The sequence below is a fragment of the Coptis chinensis genome, chromosome 5 (genome assembly GCF_015680905.1).
Source record: "Coptis chinensis isolate HL-2020 chromosome 5, ASM1568090v1, whole genome shotgun sequence".
Lineage (NCBI taxonomy): Eukaryota > Viridiplantae > Streptophyta > Magnoliopsida > Ranunculales > Ranunculaceae > Coptis > Coptis chinensis.
Window position 1 is genome coordinate 68,371,001 of NC_141460.1, and position 18,905 is coordinate 68,389,905.

At 33.1% G+C, this 18,905-nt stretch overlaps 2 long non-coding RNA genes across 2 annotated transcripts; one reads left to right on the forward strand and one right to left on the reverse strand.

The window, feature by feature from the left end:
- Window positions 1–7,776: 7,776 nt before the first annotated feature.
- LOC147498533 (uncharacterized) lies at window positions 7,777–10,854 on the forward strand. The gene is made up of 5 exons (XR_015194319.1): window positions 7,777–9,155; window positions 9,251–9,384; window positions 9,471–9,537; window positions 9,610–10,037; window positions 10,730–10,854. It is a non-coding gene; the product is annotated as an uncharacterized LOC147498533 (long non-coding RNA).
- Window positions 10,855–12,711: 1,857 nt separating this feature from the next.
- Window positions 12,712–15,513, reverse strand: LOC147498534 (uncharacterized). The gene is made up of 3 exons (XR_015194320.1): window positions 14,932–15,513; window positions 13,650–13,967; window positions 12,712–12,880 (listed from the first exon to the last, which is right to left on the reverse strand). It is a non-coding gene; the product is annotated as an uncharacterized LOC147498534 (long non-coding RNA).
- Window positions 15,514–18,905: the final 3,392 nt, after the last annotated feature.

Consider the following 18,905-nt stretch of genomic DNA (forward strand, 5'->3'; position numbering starts at 1 on the left):
ATCACTCTCAAAGAATTACATCACTGCTAAGTACAGTTGCTCTATTGATCACTGTCAAAGAAAAGCTATAGTGAGTTGTCAAATCTCAAAAATCAAAACTCAAAAGATTCCACAATTTCAGAACCGACATTACCGATATTTCCTACTGCATCCGATAAATTTTGATATGAACGATATTTCACGATATAACGATATATTGTACTGGTCACCAAAAAGATATATATCTGTGATATCTCGATATATTCGAAATATTTTGGTTTTTTGACCCTCTGAAATTTCAGCCAACATGGAAATATTGGGCCTTGAATTCAACACACAGGTTTCAATCACCACAGCAAAAGGGGCATCTTGCGTTAACTCAACTCTACATTTTAAAACAACCCCTTTTCGTCTTTCTCTACAACAAAAACAAATTTAATATAAAGATCAAAATTTTACACCATTTGAATTGAAATAAAGAAGATGGGCTTGATAGAAATGAAATTTTGGTGGTTAATTAAGTTACTTGTACGTTATAACAAAAGGGCAATACCCTAGCCAAAATTTGTAACAAAGGTGGCAAGGAAGTTGTTACAGTTCAGTTTCTTTCAATTCTCTCTCACACACCTACACGCACAGTGACTGGCTTTCTGTTTTGCTCTTTCCTATCAAGTGGTGAATAGTTTATGCTATTTATGATCTCTTTCTATAGGTTGAACTGGATTCTTGTGAGTATCCATTCGAACAGTTGATTCTCGACACCACTTTCCATCAACCATACCATTGTGTTGGAAATGGATGCTTATATGATTGATTATTCCGTTTTAAATCTGTTTTGCGATATTGGTATTCTTTGTCTTTGCACCAGAAGACTTCGGGATTATTAGTCATGTCTAGACATCTACAAAGACAGTAACAACACCATAAATTCCACCAGCCACACATCAAAATCAATCAAAAATCACAAATTTACCCAATCCCTACATAAAAAACCCATTCAAAATAAAAATATTAACAACCCCCAACCTCAAAAGCAAAATACCAAACTCTCCTCAAAGTCAAAATTTGCAAAATGCCCGACATTTAGTGTAAGTATTTGGGGGCATGGGGTTACGAAACTTACCAAACTAAACAATTGCTCATTCCTACAAACTTAACAAATACAACAATTGCTCATTCCTAACTAATATAGTCACAAGAGAGTTTCAGATCGTCAAAGAGAATCGTGAGCATAATCAATTGTTTTTCTTTTAGAAATATATTATCATGTATTGATGATGTTATAACGCCCCGGACCCAAATTTGTTGATATCTAGGGGAGCAAAGGTACAAACAAGCAAGGGGTTCAGGCTTTAAATGAGTTAAATCAAATGTCACGTCCACAAGGACATTGTTGATAGAGACTCAATGACACATATTTTTTTTTTCGATAATCAAGTCGATGATACATCACTTCCACACTACTAAATTTTTATATATCTAATTGAATTTCTTGTAGCTTGGGGAGATATATATATATGTGGAGCAAGTTCTGTTTACCATACTTTTTATACCATAGTTTATACCACACCCCCTTACAAAATGAGTTAAGGGCTAATAATTTGTGGATATGACCTACTAATCATAGATAGCGTCTACACAAAAAATTATCTCATTTGGAAATCTCTAACCTACATAAAAATTATTGTCAACTTTGAATTTTTTTTAACGGCTCAAATTATTCGATTTTGCAATCATCTTTTGACATAGTTAAACATTATCAAATTAGTATAAATTTTATAGAGGTGATCTTTATGGTTAGTTGAACACATCCACAAAAAATTAGATTATAATTCGCGTTGTACGTGAAGTTGTGTGGCATGGTATAAACTATGGTATAAAAAGTATGATAAACGAAATCTGCTCGATATATATATCGATAATTCTCTAAAAAGTAGCTACTTAAGTTAACTTAAAATAAGTACGTAGGCAAAACTTTACCTAGAAAATGAATTCAACCCCAGTGTTTTGTAAATATGATATACTCATTATAAAGATCATATCCATGAAATTTCAACTCATTTGGAAACCTCCAACATTGGCAAAAAATTATTACAAAAACTCGATATTTCTGGACCGTTAGATTTCTTTTTAAATATCACAACAATTTTTATCTATGTTAGAGGTTACCAAATGAGATGAAATTTTGTAGAGATGATCTTTATGGCGAGTGCTTCATATCAGTCCTTCTCTAAAAGGTAGCTACTTAATATATATATATATATATATATATATATATATATATATATATATATATATATATATATGTGTGTGTGTGTGTGTGTGTGTGTGTGTGTGTGTGTGTGTGTGTGTGTGAGGATGTACATGAAATCATCATTTGATTCAATGTGTGAGTAAATATGGAGTTTGAATCTTTTGACAGAGTTCTAATCCATTTATAACAATTTTGCTTCTAACAGTTTCTCCTTCTCTCTGACTATTAACTCTTCTTCGATCCTTTCATTGAAACCTTCTTTTTTCTGGTTCAAGTAATTTTGTCACTTGATGCATATTGTTTACCATAAATTCATAAACCAATTGAGATATCATTTTCTTGTACGTAGCATTTACTGGCTATTTTCTTTTCAAAAACTTTCAAATGTTTTTTATTTTATTTTTTTTTTTTTTTTTTTTTTTTTTTTTGAGGGCTTCAATAGGATCCAAGTTATTAATCCATTTTATCCTTGATCTCTCGAATAATTGCAGTCCTATTGGATCATATCCACTAAGAAAACTCTTTTGAAATCTTTTTATACCCTGTCTTGAAAAACTTTTCTGATAAACCTGCATTTGCAGTTTTTCAAATGACGCCGAATACTAATCTTTCACCTTCTAGATACCAAAAATTAAGGTTAAAGTTGATAAAGGGAAATACCAAACAAACTTTTAATAGTATTAGTTATGTCATTTTTCCGTAGTATATTTGTGAAAACATACGGAAGTGTATAGTTTAATACTTCTAAGAAATTATCGGTTTCATTATCTAAAAGGTGCTCGCATAATACCAAATTAATCAAAACCTAATTTTCACTACTATACATATAGAACTTTCACCTACTGCAATTTTCACTACTATACATATAGAACTTCCAACCATAACAATTTTCTTAAGGTTATATTATGACATTTTTTTTATTTTTTTTATGTTTCTTTAGATATGATTTCTTCCTAAGTTATTTCATTTAAACTATTAGTTTTCCGGATGCAAACGGAGGTGGCCATTTGATTACAACAAAAAAGAACATTATAGCAATAATATACATAAAAATTGAATTAAACTTTACTTCATATATCATCGACACTCGTTGGGTGTTGTGAATTAGTGAATATATTGTGAGAGCCTTCATTTGCTACTTTTACTTCTAAATCTTTAAACTGTTTTTCAATTTTGAGGGGCAAAATTCTAGGTCGTCCAATTGAAAGTTTAATATTTATTTCATTTAAATTTTATCATTGAATCCCTCGAGCTTTATTTCCGTGGAAAAAACTCATTTTCTAAAGTTGATATTGAAATATTTTTTAGGGGTATCAGCCAATACCAGACCAACATCCATAATGTTTTGAATAATTGCTAATTTTAACATATGTTTGTAAGAATGCTCGATTTGATGTTATTGACATTATACATGTTGATTTTATGCTTCTCTTATAAGTTATGCAGGACAATCTTGTCCTTCAATGTTTATTTCACGCACTCAAAATTAAAATCGAACTAGTCACCATTCTGAAACGGATAGGTAAAATTGTCGACAAGCTCCAACTACCACATTTGAATGGATGATCAAGATTAATAACTAAGTATTTGGTTTGATTAAATCACCTTCCTTAGATTAAATTTTGTTCACTTTTAAGATGACAACATATGTCCACCACACTTTCATGGGGGGTGGACCATTTACTTAATAGCAATTTTTGTAAATCCAATGCTTGTCAAATATTTGTGGTCGTTCGATTAAATGTGTAGAATGGTGACACATGTTTTGATCCTCTTTGGTCCTCATAGAGTCAAGTGGTGGTACTTTGGTAGGGTAAATATGATATTGTACGTGCACCAAGCAGATGGATGATAATCATTGTTCATACCTATATTAGGGTATGAACAATCAATTAATGCTCATACATCAACATTGTTCATACCTCAAACATGAACTATAAACGATTATTGTTCGCATGAACATTAACCTATTTGGGGTGTGTTCATATCTCAATATTAGCTATAAACAACCACTGTTAGTTCATATGAGCTATGCACAATCACTGTTCATCCTCAACATAATATATGCTTAGTAAGAACACCTATTAGACTATGAACAATCATTGTGTTCATACATCACCATAGTGTATGAGGTATGTTCACCTATTTGGGTACGAACAATCACCAAATTTATCTATTTTATAAACATAACATAGAGGGGTAAAACTGATATTTAAAAAATAAATAAAAATTTATACGTTTTATATCTATAATAATTTATAAACAAAATTGGTATTTTTTAAAAAAGTAAAAAGATCGGGCCAACTTATTTTGTTCTTGAAGGTTACTAAAATTGGAATCATGGGTTACTTAATGCTGGAATTTATCCTTCTTAGTTACTAAAAGAAAAGAGTGTCCTATAGAGTTGTTTTTTCCCGAAATTGGTCATCTAGACTCTTTTCTTGTTTTGTAATTTTAGTTTCATTATGATTTTTAGGACCATATAAATTCTTGTAATGGTAAAATAGAAATAGAAGAGGGCCCATGGTGTACAAGTGCTTTTAGCATGTAATTGAGCTTTTTGAGTTTAACATCCAATTTATCCATTAAATTTTACGGATTAAATTTTACGTGTTTCCTTAAACATATGGGGATATATGGATAAAAAGCCCTAATTTAAAGTTTCCCCTTAATAAGTAGTACAAATTAGTTTGTATTAGTTCCACTCCCTTCTTGTTTATGATAGAATTCTTCATGTAAGGTAGTAAAATATAAAATATAAAGCCATTGAACACTCAAAACACTCGAAATCGAAACCCCAACATCTTGCATCCACAAGTCACTAAGTTAGCAACATATCCACAATAAATCAAAAATTTGACCTCTAACATAACCACCATGAATTTCAAACCAAACATTACCAAAACTAGATATAAACATCACGAAATTGGCACTCCAAGAACACCCAACAACACAAAATCAATATACGAGATTAAAGCCAAAATAATAATAATAATAATAGGATTAAGGACAAAAGTCACTCCTGAATTTGACCTCGATTGTCACTTACACCCCTAAATTTTTTTCCAAGCGAAAAAAACTCTGAAGTTGTAAATATCAAACACAACAATTAGTTTCATAGATGGCGTTAGATATATATGATGTCATTTTCTTTTTTACATGATGTCATCGATTATTTTATTTATCTTGTAATTTACTGATATGATGCAAGTGACATTTATGCTAAAAAAATAAATGGATTCCAAAAAGAAATTGATTAAAATTTGCAAACAATGAAGGAAAATTAATAACAATACCTATTACATATCTGAATTATTTGAAGAATTGAATAGAAATCAAACAATTTGGTAGCTAGTGTTTTTCTCTTATGGCTATGACAGTTGGAATTGCTGAAGAAGATAATCAATTTACACAATTACAGATGACCGTTGAAGTTGACTCACTGGTTGATTTCCACATCATCCATTTATTTCGTGCCACATTGGAAAATAAATTACAAGGTAAATAAAATTATCGATGACATCATGTACGTAAAAAATTAATTAAAATGACATCATATATATCTAACGCCATCTATGAAACAAACGGTTGCGTTTGGTATTTGCAACTTCACAGTTTTTTTTTTTTTTTGAAAAAAAGTTTGGGGTGTAAATGACAATCAATGACAAGTTCAGGGTGACTTTTATCCTTAATCAATAATAATAAATAAAGAAATCTTCTGTTATAGGTTTTGTTTTTATTGAGGAAACTAACATCTAACTACTTTAAATCTTAGTCATCTGTCTAGTCGCATCTTAATTTGACATGTGTCCAAGGGTATTTAGGTCTTCACAAGAAAACCCAATATTAAATTGAATTGATAGTCAACTTGCATTGACTGAAAATTGACCCGGTCAACCAATGAGATTGGGGATGCAAAACAAATGTATGAAACATTGGGGGTATAAATGAGAATTCAGATCCCAGGAATTGCAGTTGTGGCGGAATATACAGTTTGTCCAAATATCACTACTGTAACGTTGTACTTCACCAAAAAAGACTACTTTAACTTTGTAAAGTTGAACATTGATATTTATTGTTGTGAATTTTGTTTATGTTACAATTTCTATGCACATTTGAATTATTTAAAGGGACCAATTTAAATTTTGAAATGGAAGCAACAATTCAAAATATGTTGAATTGATCTCAATCACAAACTTTAAAACAAACAAAAGTGACAAAAATAAAAAGTTGTGTTTTTTTTTTTTTTTTACCATGAGGGGAATTGAAGGGTGACCATTGGGGAGCAAACCCAAGGCCGGACCGGCTTACCGTGCCACATGGCTGTTAGTATTCCAATTAATATTCTTAATAAATGGAGTCTTCCACAAATGACCACAAAACTTATTTTACTTGTGAAAATTTTGTCATGGCTTCAGCATAGTTCGTGATTCCGAACGAAACTTTGAAATTCCGTCCGAAATTTCAATTTTTTAAAAAATTAGAATTCTGAATATAGTTGAAATATCTGAAATTTCGAAATTATCTGAAATTCTGAATATAATAAGGATCGAAATTTAATAAATTTCGGTTTTGGATTTGTCGGAATTCCGAGAATTCCGAACTATGGGCTTAAGGCAATAGGAGCAATTATTTATCCTCTTTAAAAGAAAAGCTTCTCTTAAAACTGGTAAAGAAGTGGACCAGGTAACTTATTCATTCAATTTTTACTTTGTGCAAAGAAGCTTGTTGACTTTTTTAATGTAACAATCTCGTCGTGCCAATGGACTCGCAGCCCCTTCCTTTCCCAGAGTAGGTGGCGACTCCTCATGCTCTACCCTTAACTTTCGATCAGATTTGATGTTTGTTAGACCGCTGGATTGACAAGGTGTTTTCGGTCGGTTTCAAAATCCATTTAAGTTCTGTTCGTGCCACTTTGTTCAGAGGAAGATGATGATGACATCATCAATCATCAAGTTTTCGTTGGGCCTTAAGCCAAAGCCCAAACTAGAGTATAAAAACCCAGCCCATGAAATCAATGTATTGAACCTGACATGTTGGATGGGTTATGTCTTTGACCCTGCCGACCGGGTCAGATCTTACCCATATGGGCTATTTTATTTACAAGTCCATTAACAGTGCCCAGTTTAACTTTAAGCCCACATTTAAGTAGGCCTTTTTTTTCACCCAGCCCCCAGACGATAGAAACGGGTGTGTTTAACCCAGCACATGCAAAGTATTAGTGTTTTTTTATATGCCATTATTAGAAATTTGAGTCCAGTGGCTCTATCATTTTTAAAAGTAGTGTTAAAGTCGATAAAGTAAAATTTAAAGTCGATAAAGTAGGCTACAAAATAGAAATTTAAAGTAAAATTTTAAGTCGATAAAAGTTTAATTTAAAAAGTCGTATTTTTTATCTGCATTTTTACATAAAATAAATTAAAATAGAATTTATGTTGATTTTGAACTTTATAACTTTTAAATTAACTTTAACAACTTTAACTTTTTTTTTAATGCTAAAAGGATAAAGATTGGACTCAATAGTAAGAAAAAAATAGTAGCGAGCCATTTTCACTTCAAAATCTTAGCAAGAAAACCATATTAGCCTCTTCTTCTTCTTCTTTCACTTCTTTCTTCCAAGAAACCTCACAACCTATTAATGGCTTCCAAGAAACCAATCGAATCTTCTTCTTTAAGTAACCAAGACCTCCCAAATGAACCTCCTTCACTACTATCTGAAGGCGATTGGTCAATCATGCCGGAAGCTTCTACCACTCACGAATGTTTAGAATCCATAATACTCCCCCCCCCAGCACATGATTTCGAATCCGGTACAGAATGCTTCATCTTCTGGAATGCAAGAACAAAGACTGGAGGTGAGTCCGAATACCGTTTTATCTTTAACTAGCAAGAAGTTTAAGGTTGAAAGTTACTGGAATAGTTTGACTGCTAATGGGAGGAAAAACTTTTTGAAAGTGGAGATTCAAGATTTAAAGACTCATTTCAGTCCATCAGAATGGCTGATGTTGTTCCCCTCTAATGATAATGTGGAAGAGGTTATCACAAAGACGGAATGGTTATTGTGGGAGTGCTGTCAATGTGATGAGAAATTTTCTAATCCTGATTCGCATTTTAATCATGTTTGGGTAACTCACTTCCTTGGGCAAATTCCACCTGATTATGTGTCTGCAACATCCGTTTCTCCAGTAGCTATCAACTGTTCTTGGGTGTCATTCGTGGAAGAAACACGGATACCACGGGGTACTTCTGGTGTAGTATTTATTGAGAACTTACTCGATCCTATTGTGATTGATGCAAGGACGTTCTGTCTTGCACTGCCAAGTGCCAACAACAAATGATTCTGATTGTTCGTTTTGCCTCAAGAACATACAGAACTTGCTTCAAGGTTTCTTGATTAAAAATAAGTTTCTCTCAGTCCAACTCATGGATAAGGTGACAGTGTACACCGGGGAATGTACGAGCTTTGTCCTAAATTAATGAATCGTCGCTTGGAAAACGCTTGGTCTGTGTGCTTAGTAATTCTAAACTTGAAGAGATTTATTGAGCTTTGCTTCATACATTTCAGTACGCCTCCGAATTCTCTAGCCCAGATAAAATAAATATCCCATTTCCAAACCAGATGGGGTTTCAAGTTGAAGGTAGAATTTCGTGGAACGGTAAATCTTCTTATCTCATTTTGGATGAGGGTTCGCTTTGCATGAACTCAGGGAAGGGTAGTAACAGAGATGCATTGTTAGCTTGGATATTCTCTGGTCCTGCAAGTGAGGAACATATTAAAACATGGAAAGGACTGATGCAAAATTTGAATGATTACGGCAACTACCTGATTGGCGTTTTAAACAAGTGGCTGAATGAGAACCTATTGAAACATCAGAAATGGGAGATAGAAAGAGGAAATCGGGAAAGTGGTGATGCTTTAAATGTGGGTTTGACACTTTATCCTGTTAGAATACTATTATCTGCATTAGATTTTTAGGTTTATCCTAAATTTTGTACTGTGTTTTACTTGTTCTGCAGCTCAGTTCATTAAGTTTGATACGTATATACTGAAGCTTGTTCAGCTTATGGCGGATCTGAAACATAGCATCAATGCGTCTGCAGCCCGTGATTACAGAGAAATACTTTTGTCTCTTGTGAAGTCACACATGCAGGTATATTGTTGTATAACAGAGTAGATCGTTACTTCATCTTTGTTGCTCTAAATTATAAAGCATTATTAATTTATTCTGAAATTCAGGCGAAGTTTCGTCGGAAGAAGAGTTGCACAGGAAGGAAACATTAAAACAGAAGAAAGGGGAATCAAGGTGCGTACTTTAGGTTAGAAACATATAGCGCTTCCCGTTTTTGAAAATTTATGTGAACATGCTCTTCTGCAGGACCCAATGGAATTGAATTATTTCCTCTTCGAAAACCATGTGCACCCTGCGTCGTCAGTGACTGGGACAGGCTTATTTTCCCAGTGAGAGATGCTGAGACGTACTTACGTCCTTTGTACTCACCAAACTCGAATGTTCACCAAAAGTTCGTTTTGTACAATATCATGAAAAGTCTGTGGGCTGTAAATCACGAAGTATGTGAATCTAGAAGATGTTGTTACTTGACTAGACAATCAAAGGATGTTGAGTGTTTGCAGAGATCAGATCATGATACTGGAAGAATTGAAAATGAAGACAGTGCGAAACATACCACGGCTGGAGGTAGAATGATATAAGGAGAAATTAAGAGACTAGAAAATGATGAGGGAGCTCTGGCCAGAATAAAGCTACTCGAGGTTTCTGTGGTAGAGGGTAAACACACTAGCGAGGTAATTTTTTTTTAGCTGCGCTTTTTTAAGGAGTATTTTGTCTTCACTGAAATTTAATATCTATTGCAGGAAAGGGACAAAGACATAGATATAACCAATTGCCTACAAAAATCTTCAAACTATAAGGACTCCCATCCTCCAAAAAATTTTTTAGCAAACTTCCAGTGCCGCATCCCAAAATTTTCACAACTATAGTGAGAATATAATAAACAAAAAAAAATAATATGAAAAAAAAAAAAAACTAATAAAAAACATTCCAATAAACCAACGTTTTTTTTTTTTATTTTCTTTTTGCCTTTACGAAATTATCATTTATCATTTATTTTGAGTCTAAAACCATTAAAGAGGGACAAATATGTCTTTGAAGGTTTGATTGGTTAATGATACTAAAACAAATAGCCAAAGGCCCCCGGTCAGTTTGTATAATTCTAATCACCCATAACAAATTTGTAAACTCTCTCTCATTTCTTTCACTCTCAATTCTTAAACAAGCGTCAGACCTCAACCCAAACAAAAAACAAAAAACAAATTCATAAAAGACTTGGGACGCAACTTGTTACACGTTTGTCCTAATTATTTGTAAAACTTGATAAGCACCCAAAAGTGTATTATGAAATCTCGTTGAGACATATAAATTTGGTTAACTATGTGTTTAATAATCATGAAATAAATATGTTTTCATACTTTTGCAGGTATTCGCAGTAGACATGGAAATATGGTTTAAACCTGCGATAAAGCACGAGGAATGACATATATGAAATCTTCCAAATCCGCACAGAAGCATCAAACTTCCGAAGCTCCTACCTCTTGAACCAGGACTCTGAATGTGACAAGTGAGCTACTCAGACAATCAGGGCGATGAACTCTACGCGTAAAGCGGAAATTGTAAAATTGCCCAAAGACCAAACCACCACTGATCGCATGGGACCCACTATCACGGGCCAAGATTGGATGAGTCATCAATCATGGAGCATGTCAAGACAAAAATGATAAATTATTGGTGCAAAGTTGACACCTTGCATGTAATTAATTAGATTAGGTGTTAATAGTGAAAAAAATGCAAGGTGTCACTTTGTTTTAATGTGGTGGATAAAAATGAAGTAAATGTGGTTTGATGTTTCACATGGGAGGAAATGAGATGTCTCTCCGAATGAAGAAAAAACAAAACAAGGGGGGACACTCCATTTACTCCCTTGACTTCTTTTCCTTATCTTGTATTATTTTAGTTCCTTAGTCATTTTTATTATTTAGTTTTAGTTTTTGTAAGAAAAGCTTGTAATAGTTTTAATAGAGGAAACTTTGGTTTTCTTCTAGAAAATAAATAAAAAACAAGTGAGTTTAGTTAGTTTTTCTTCTTCCTCTTCCTCTCTCTCTTTTTGTTCTTCTAGTTTGTAATCCTTTATCTCAAGGATCATGAGCTAACTTCCCTTTTGGGGAGTTAATCCAACTCATGTGAGGGAAAATAATTGTTGTTGGCTTGGTAGGTTGTTAGGAAGAACAACTCACTACAAAAAATCAGTCTATAAACGACAGCCTTTATCTGTCATTTTAAGACAAAAACGTGTGCTTTGATCTGTCATTAGGGCCGTAATAAAAAAGGCTGTGGTATTTGGAAAACGACGGCCCGGGACACTTGTTTATCCAATTAAATAACGACAGCTTTTAACACTTGTTGATTAACGAAGGCCATTAACACTTGCTTTTTATAAGTTTTGTCCCATCTTCTATTGTACCTAAACAACATCCTATGGCCGTTGTCTATGAATAAATATAAAAACAGGTTATATATGCAGGTTTTTGGTTGCTCATTTTAGTGCTCGATACCTGATAGTCATTTTACTAACACTAATATGAACTATGCATTGTAACTGTATAAAATTAAATAGAACACAAGTACTAAACAAAAACCAAATATTTCCATTTAATGCTGAAACTTCCACCAAAGTCAATCCCAAATAACAATTTCGTACAAACAAGTCTTTCATAAAACAAAAAAAATAATAATTACATAAGCAAAAGCTTTTAGCCATCGAACTATACCACCCACTTTAATGTCACCAAAGACCCAAAGTCTTGAATCTCGTCTACCATGTTCCAGTATGCATTTTGTGGTACCCCCTCACAATCACCAAACAGTCTTCCAAAATGCAATAACCCTACGGCCAACTCTTTGCAACTCACATGATATAGAGATAGACGCAAGGAAACCAATTGCCACCTAGATAATGAATGCGTAGTTGCCTACAACACATGAACAAAATAACCATAACACATTGCCCTTTCCCACAATCAAAATAACCACTTAGAATACACCATGCTAAAACAAACCTAAGAAGAGAAGACTGAACTAAAATCAAAGCTAGATTTGCTAGAGATGGAATTAATTAACTGTGTTATAAAGAATAATTCTATGTGCTAAGAATATATATAAAAGGTGGTGACCCCATTACTATGTCATGCAAGAAACAAGATAATACAAATATAATCCTAATTAAACACTCGCATCTATCACCTCATGTATGCATGACCAGCTCTTGTTTAATTCACCTTAGCACACATGCTTAAAATAGTACCAAAAAGCTTATTCACCAATTCAATGATAAGGAAAGAACCACACTTCAACAAACAAGCGATAAAAGAACTTGTTCTAAAATGATTGTAATCATGCCTTACCTTTGAAGTTTATTTAAAAGAAAATTCAATCCCAATAGCTACAGTGATAAGCTAACATCATATCTTATATATTTTAATTGAAAAATGGAAGGAAGAAGGTATTAAAAAGAACATATATTTACTCCTGCCCTTTCAAGGCGTCCCCTTCTCTCTCCTTTTGTTTCTCCCACCTGCAATTCCCTTTAATAATTAATAATACTATAATAACTAAATTGATCTACTTAACTTACCTTGGTTAACTAATACTATAATAATTAATAATACTATACTTCATTCTTTTCTTATTTCCAAAATTGAGAGGGTCGCTCTAAGCACAACACCTCTTGGTTAACTAAGCAGGTGGTGTCAAGTATACACAAACTCTATTGCTTCAAGCTTACCAAAATAAGCTCACCTCCTCTCACTCTACTCATGTAACACCTAGCACTTCATAATATATGCATAACCTTAACGATAAGGCATGCAATAAGCCAATAACCCACAACAACAAACTTCAGATTCGTAAAACAGCATCCATAGTTCATACATCCATAGTTAGACAAGATCACATGATACTACTTATTCTATCAACAATTTTTCAAATCTACGATTATCCTGCACATTTAAATATATCACTAAACAAGGAACCAGTTCTATGTATTGTAGGAATCAGCTCAATCATGTCCAACAAAGCTAATTAAACCATGTGACAACGAACCGAGAATATATATATACCAAATTTCAGCTCTTAGGCTCTTATGCAAAATGTTATTTGTGCGGACTCCTAGACGTTTTGTTCAAGAGAACATGCCATATAAAACCAATCATCCGCGACCTAGAGATGGATATTACAGTATTGACATAAATTTCAAGGAGGTATACCACTAGACCAAAAAGATCATAAATCATTCGATAGTTCATATGTGCACAGGTTGTAAAACAAAATAAAGTAGCTCATACCTGATCGGAAACAGAGTTGGTAGAGCATCACATTTGGGACTCCGCATTGCTTCCTCGCATAGCTAGAAATCCATTAACTTGTGATTGCATTTCTATGCACGCCTTTTTCTCTTCATACATTTCAAGTTTCAAATCCTCAACTTGGCTTTGAAGTTCCATTTGTGATGACTTATGCTCTTTTTCAGCCTTTCTCTTGTAAGGTTCTGCAGCCATGTGTATAGAACAAGTAAAAGAAAACGAACTACTTCTATTCTCGAAGCCAAAAATTTATCTCACCTTAGTGTCCACGTCCACATGTTCACGAACAAAACCATAAACCTGCAAACAAAAACATTATTCCTAAATATTATATATCTGCCAAAGCTTTATTCCTAAGTGAGCAAGTTTTGTTTTTCTTTGAACGGTAAAAATATAAAGATAGATCTCGGGTAGTAGCTATACTCTCGTGATGGCTGCAAACCACACCAGCAAAGGCCTTAGTTTTACCTTTTTAAAAAGGAAAATCTCTTGTGGTAGATCTATAAAAAATTGCACTCCACCTTTATAGGTTCTCTAATGCAAACAATGAACTCAAGTAACCAAGAGTTCACATAATAAATTACGGCAAAGTAACAGATCACGACAACTTAAAGCATTAAAAGCATTTTTTTTTCTTCCTTAATTTGACGTATCATAGATGTATAATTAGCCCACTTAAAAATAACAACCACATACGTTAGTTTGCTTCTGGAATAATTTAATGCACTTGACTTGAGGGAAAATACAATGTTTTGGAGCAAACTTCTGTAACATTTAATACAAAATTTTCTCTACTAGTAGTTTTAGCATTTTCTAAAGTCTAAACTAATAAACAAACAATTTTTCATATGCATAGCTCGATCAACTAATTGCGTCAGGGTTTCCCAGGATAATAGCCATTTACTAAGAAAGGACTATTTCTGTTCAAACAACAGATACAAAGGATTCTATTTCTGTTTAAAAGCAAAATACAAAGGCTCCTAATTTCCTTCAAAGTGAAAGACCCCACTCCTCAATTCTACAAAATAAGTACCAGTAGCATCAATATCAACCTTTGAAGAACAGCTATTGGTAAGTCTACAACAAACCAAAAGAAAACTTGGACAAAGCCAATATTTTTAAAGCCCAAATTGAAAAATCGATTACAGGCTGAATTGGGAGCTCATTGATACCGCCCTAAAAGCCCTAATGCACAAAATTTATAAACATCCCACACTACTATTGAAATATTCAAAGCCAATAAATAAAGTGATGAACGAATTACCTCAATAGCTGATACAAACAAAATAAATTTCGTCTTTAAATGAGCTGACACCACGACCCATTTTCGAGCGTCTCTTGTTAACCAAAAACGCCAAAAAGAGGAACACCAAGTTTAAACAAAATAAAAATGTGAGGCACACCATGATTAATCACCAGCCACACCATCTCAAAGGTGCTATTTAGAAAGGAATTGCTTAAGAACAACAAAAAAGTTTTTTTTTTTTTTTTTTTTTTTTTTTTTTTTTTTTTTTGTTTGGTGAAACATTGAATGAATAACACCATCCTGGCAAGCGCTAGGAAGAATTGAAAGGAGAATTGGAGCCTTGGAGGTAAGAAGGGAGAAATCAAATGGCGGAAGGTATGGTGCCCAGTAGGTGTAGCTTAAAGAAGTTGCCTTCTCTTAAAAAAAATTTTGAGAAATTAAACCCTAGCAAAATTTCGTTTGATTTCTCCAAATTTTTATTTTCCCACTCTAACAACATGAGCGGGATTTCAGTAAGTGAGAGAACAACGGCCCATGTGCTACAATACGATAGCTGTGAACACTCATTTTAAAATGACAGCTATTAACCGTCGCTTATGCCCGGTTGTAGCTGTTGTTTCTGGACCAATTTGGTGTAGTGACTAAACCTACATCCTATCCCAAAATGATAGTTGGTGTAGTGTCTAGTTAGGAATCAAATAATGAGCTTAGAGATAAGTCATTGCTTGATTTCAATTGCTAACATGTATGAGTTTAGAAATGAGCCATACATGTTAGGGATCAAGTTTTCTTCCATTAGGGCTTGTCTATGAGCCTAGGAAGAATCAAATGAACATTTTTAAATCAACAACTAAATGTTATTTTCACATGAGGAGGATTAGCTCTCTACCTTTTCTTTAGTAAATTGTATTTTGTCTTAGTTGCATATTTCGAATCTTTATGTGTTTTCTTTAATGTTTGTATAGAAAAGAAACCTAGTATTAATATAAACTTACTCATTAGTTCCCTAAGAGTAACAACCAAGTTGTAGTTGTCCTACCATTTAGGTTGGTTCGATCCTTACTTCAACTTTACGAACGCGAAGATCGTGAGTAAGGAACTTTGAATTCGCTCTTTCGCCAAATTAGAGAGTCAAATCTCTAACGTAATAAAAAGCTAATATCAAAACTCGTTATCATTATCAATAAAATTTTAACTTAAAAAACAAAAAACAAAAAACAAAAAACAAAACAAGACAAGGTAATTTTTTTACTTTCAATGTTAATCTTTTATAGTTTTCTCCACGTGATAGTAGTGTTATATAGACTTATAGTATTATAGGAAGTTAACAATTTGTTGAATTGATGTAGACTTGTGGACTAGATTATGTAGATATATATAGACATAATGATTGTCATAATTATTTATAAAACTCGTTATCATTATCAATAAAATTTCCACTTAAAAAAAACAAAAAACAAAAATATAACAAAACAAAACAAGGTAATTTTTTACTTTCATTCTCCACATAATAATAGGGTTATATAGACTTAGTATTATAGGAAGTTAACAATTTGTTAAATTGTTGTAGACGTGTGGACTAGATTATGTAGATATTTATAGACATAGTAGTATCAATTAATGGCTTAAGTGCTTAAGTAGTTAACTTTGTCAGTCAATATTAAATTCTTAGTAGTCAACGCACTTTAGTTTTATAAATTGAAATAAATGTATAATTTTGTTGATATTTATTGTTTAAACTTTCTGACAAAAAATAAAAAAATAAATAAAAATTGCATACTTTTTTTTTTTGGTGGGGTGGTCGGGTGTGCACATAATCTCGCACCCCTGGTTTAGAATCCTAGCTCCGTCCCTGGACAAGGAGTTTGAGGAGTATTTAAAGAGAGTGGAGTTGCGAGTGAAAAAGCTTAAGAGATAAGGGTAATATGGTTTGTAGGTATGGAGGACTTAGATAAGAAGACGGAGATAAGTCTCTACTCCATGCTTGTAAATCTGACGATGCTTCTTTCTATATACAATTCGGCTGAGGCCATAAAACCGAAGTCCTATATCCAGCGCCGCTCCCTTGGTATAATGGCCTTAGGAGGTGTATTTTTTCTGTTATGGATTGGAGTATTACGGGCATGGAGGATCGGAACTAGACGTTCATGTTGGGGAGGGGGAAAAAGTCAGATGGCAACTCGCACACTAAAGAAAGTGGTGTGTTAAGAAATTTTTACATCACATGGATGACTGATCCTTTTTGTGTTTGCGATCATGCTTACAATAAGGCTGTTTTAGACCTTTGAAAGAAGTTCAATTCATTGTCTTGGTTTGCCAAAGTGTGTGATTTGGAATATTTTGAAACATATTGTGCTGAATGTAGTAGTGGTCATAGACTAGAACAATTAGTTTTAAGAAGCCCTTTTCAATTGTTCGTAAAAATAAACCAAAAAACAAAAGGTCTAAAAGAAAAACCTTCGTGCTCCCTCTCTTTTCCTCTTGTCTCCATGTCAACAGAAACCGAATCTCTTCAAACTTCAATTAAATAAAATGATGGCCTCAAATCTCAAAATGGGCAAGAGCTATTAAAAAAAACGATGGTGAATGTTGGGTTTTTTTTTTGTTTTCTGATATTAGAAGAACCCAGACTTCAAATTTATCTTCTTCTTATTCGGTGGCATCATCATCTTCTTGGATTTATTTGAGATCGGTGTTATTTGTTGTTACTTCTGCTTCACTCGTGTCTGATAGGTGAGTTTTTATGATTGGGATTTAGATCTCTTTTATTTATTTATTTATATGTAGTGAATTGTTGTAATTGGTATTGATTTGAATTGTCACAAGTTTAGTATCGCAAGGTATAGGTGGTTTTCATAATATTTCATCACACCTGTAAGTGTTTAAATAATGCATTGAACATTATTTTCACTGTCGAACACATTTGAAAAAAGTGATGTATCTTCAGTCTGTTGTCATCCAACTGTTATTTTGGCCTGATTTTGTGGATAATTGAATATGAGGAACTAAAATTTGAAGTCCTTGACAGGTTTTACGGTCTAATGCCAATTTGATTCCAACTACTCATCTGAAAAATGGCTTTAGGGCCATTTTTTGTTTCGTCTCAATCTGCTACTAAAGTACACTAAGCTTCTAGTGTCAAATTAATTATCCGGTATTAAATTTTCTTCTCTTTATTTGTACCTTTGCCTTTTTTGGTGTTTTTATTTTGTATTTAAACAATCTGATGATTTATTTATTGTTTTGAAATGATTTTCACACAAGGAAGAAGATGAGTGCATGGCAACTTGGTAGATATCAGGAGCTTAGCTGAAAAAGATCAAACCAAATTTGTTGCCAACATCAAGCAGTGACAAATCAGTGACATATTTTGTAATACAACCAACTCTCACTTATTTTATTTATTTCACTTATTCTAACCATTGCCCATAACAATTATGAATAATAAGTTCAGGATCCCAATAAGTTCATTTTTTTATATATATAAAAAAATGCCAATCAATGTTGTGTGTCCATGTAACGAAGGAGAACGTTGAAATTAATGGGGACATTGGGAGGGAAAGTTGACTAGCATGTCTTTTTAGATTACTGCATTAGGTAATATGGATAAGAATATTCAGTGCATATATTTTTTGTATTAATTTTCCATTTGATAATTGTTCATGAAATTGATTGTGTTTCGAAATTTGATTTATTTTACCTGCTTATTTGATGAAACGCTTCAGCGAGATGGTCTACAAATACATATTACTAAATTGATCATGGGTTGTTTCTTTAAACGCGGTAATGCATTGGTTAAAATTTATAAAAAAAAATGGTTTGCCTTAAGCATTTACTATCAGTCTCTACGTTATATGGAGTGGTACAAAATGAGTAGTGGCTATGAATTCCAAAGTTGTTACACAAGTGATTGGGACACTTTGACATGATCTGAAAATTTCCACTTGATGGAATAACAGCCATGAATTCAAAAACTAATGTTCCCAATTGAG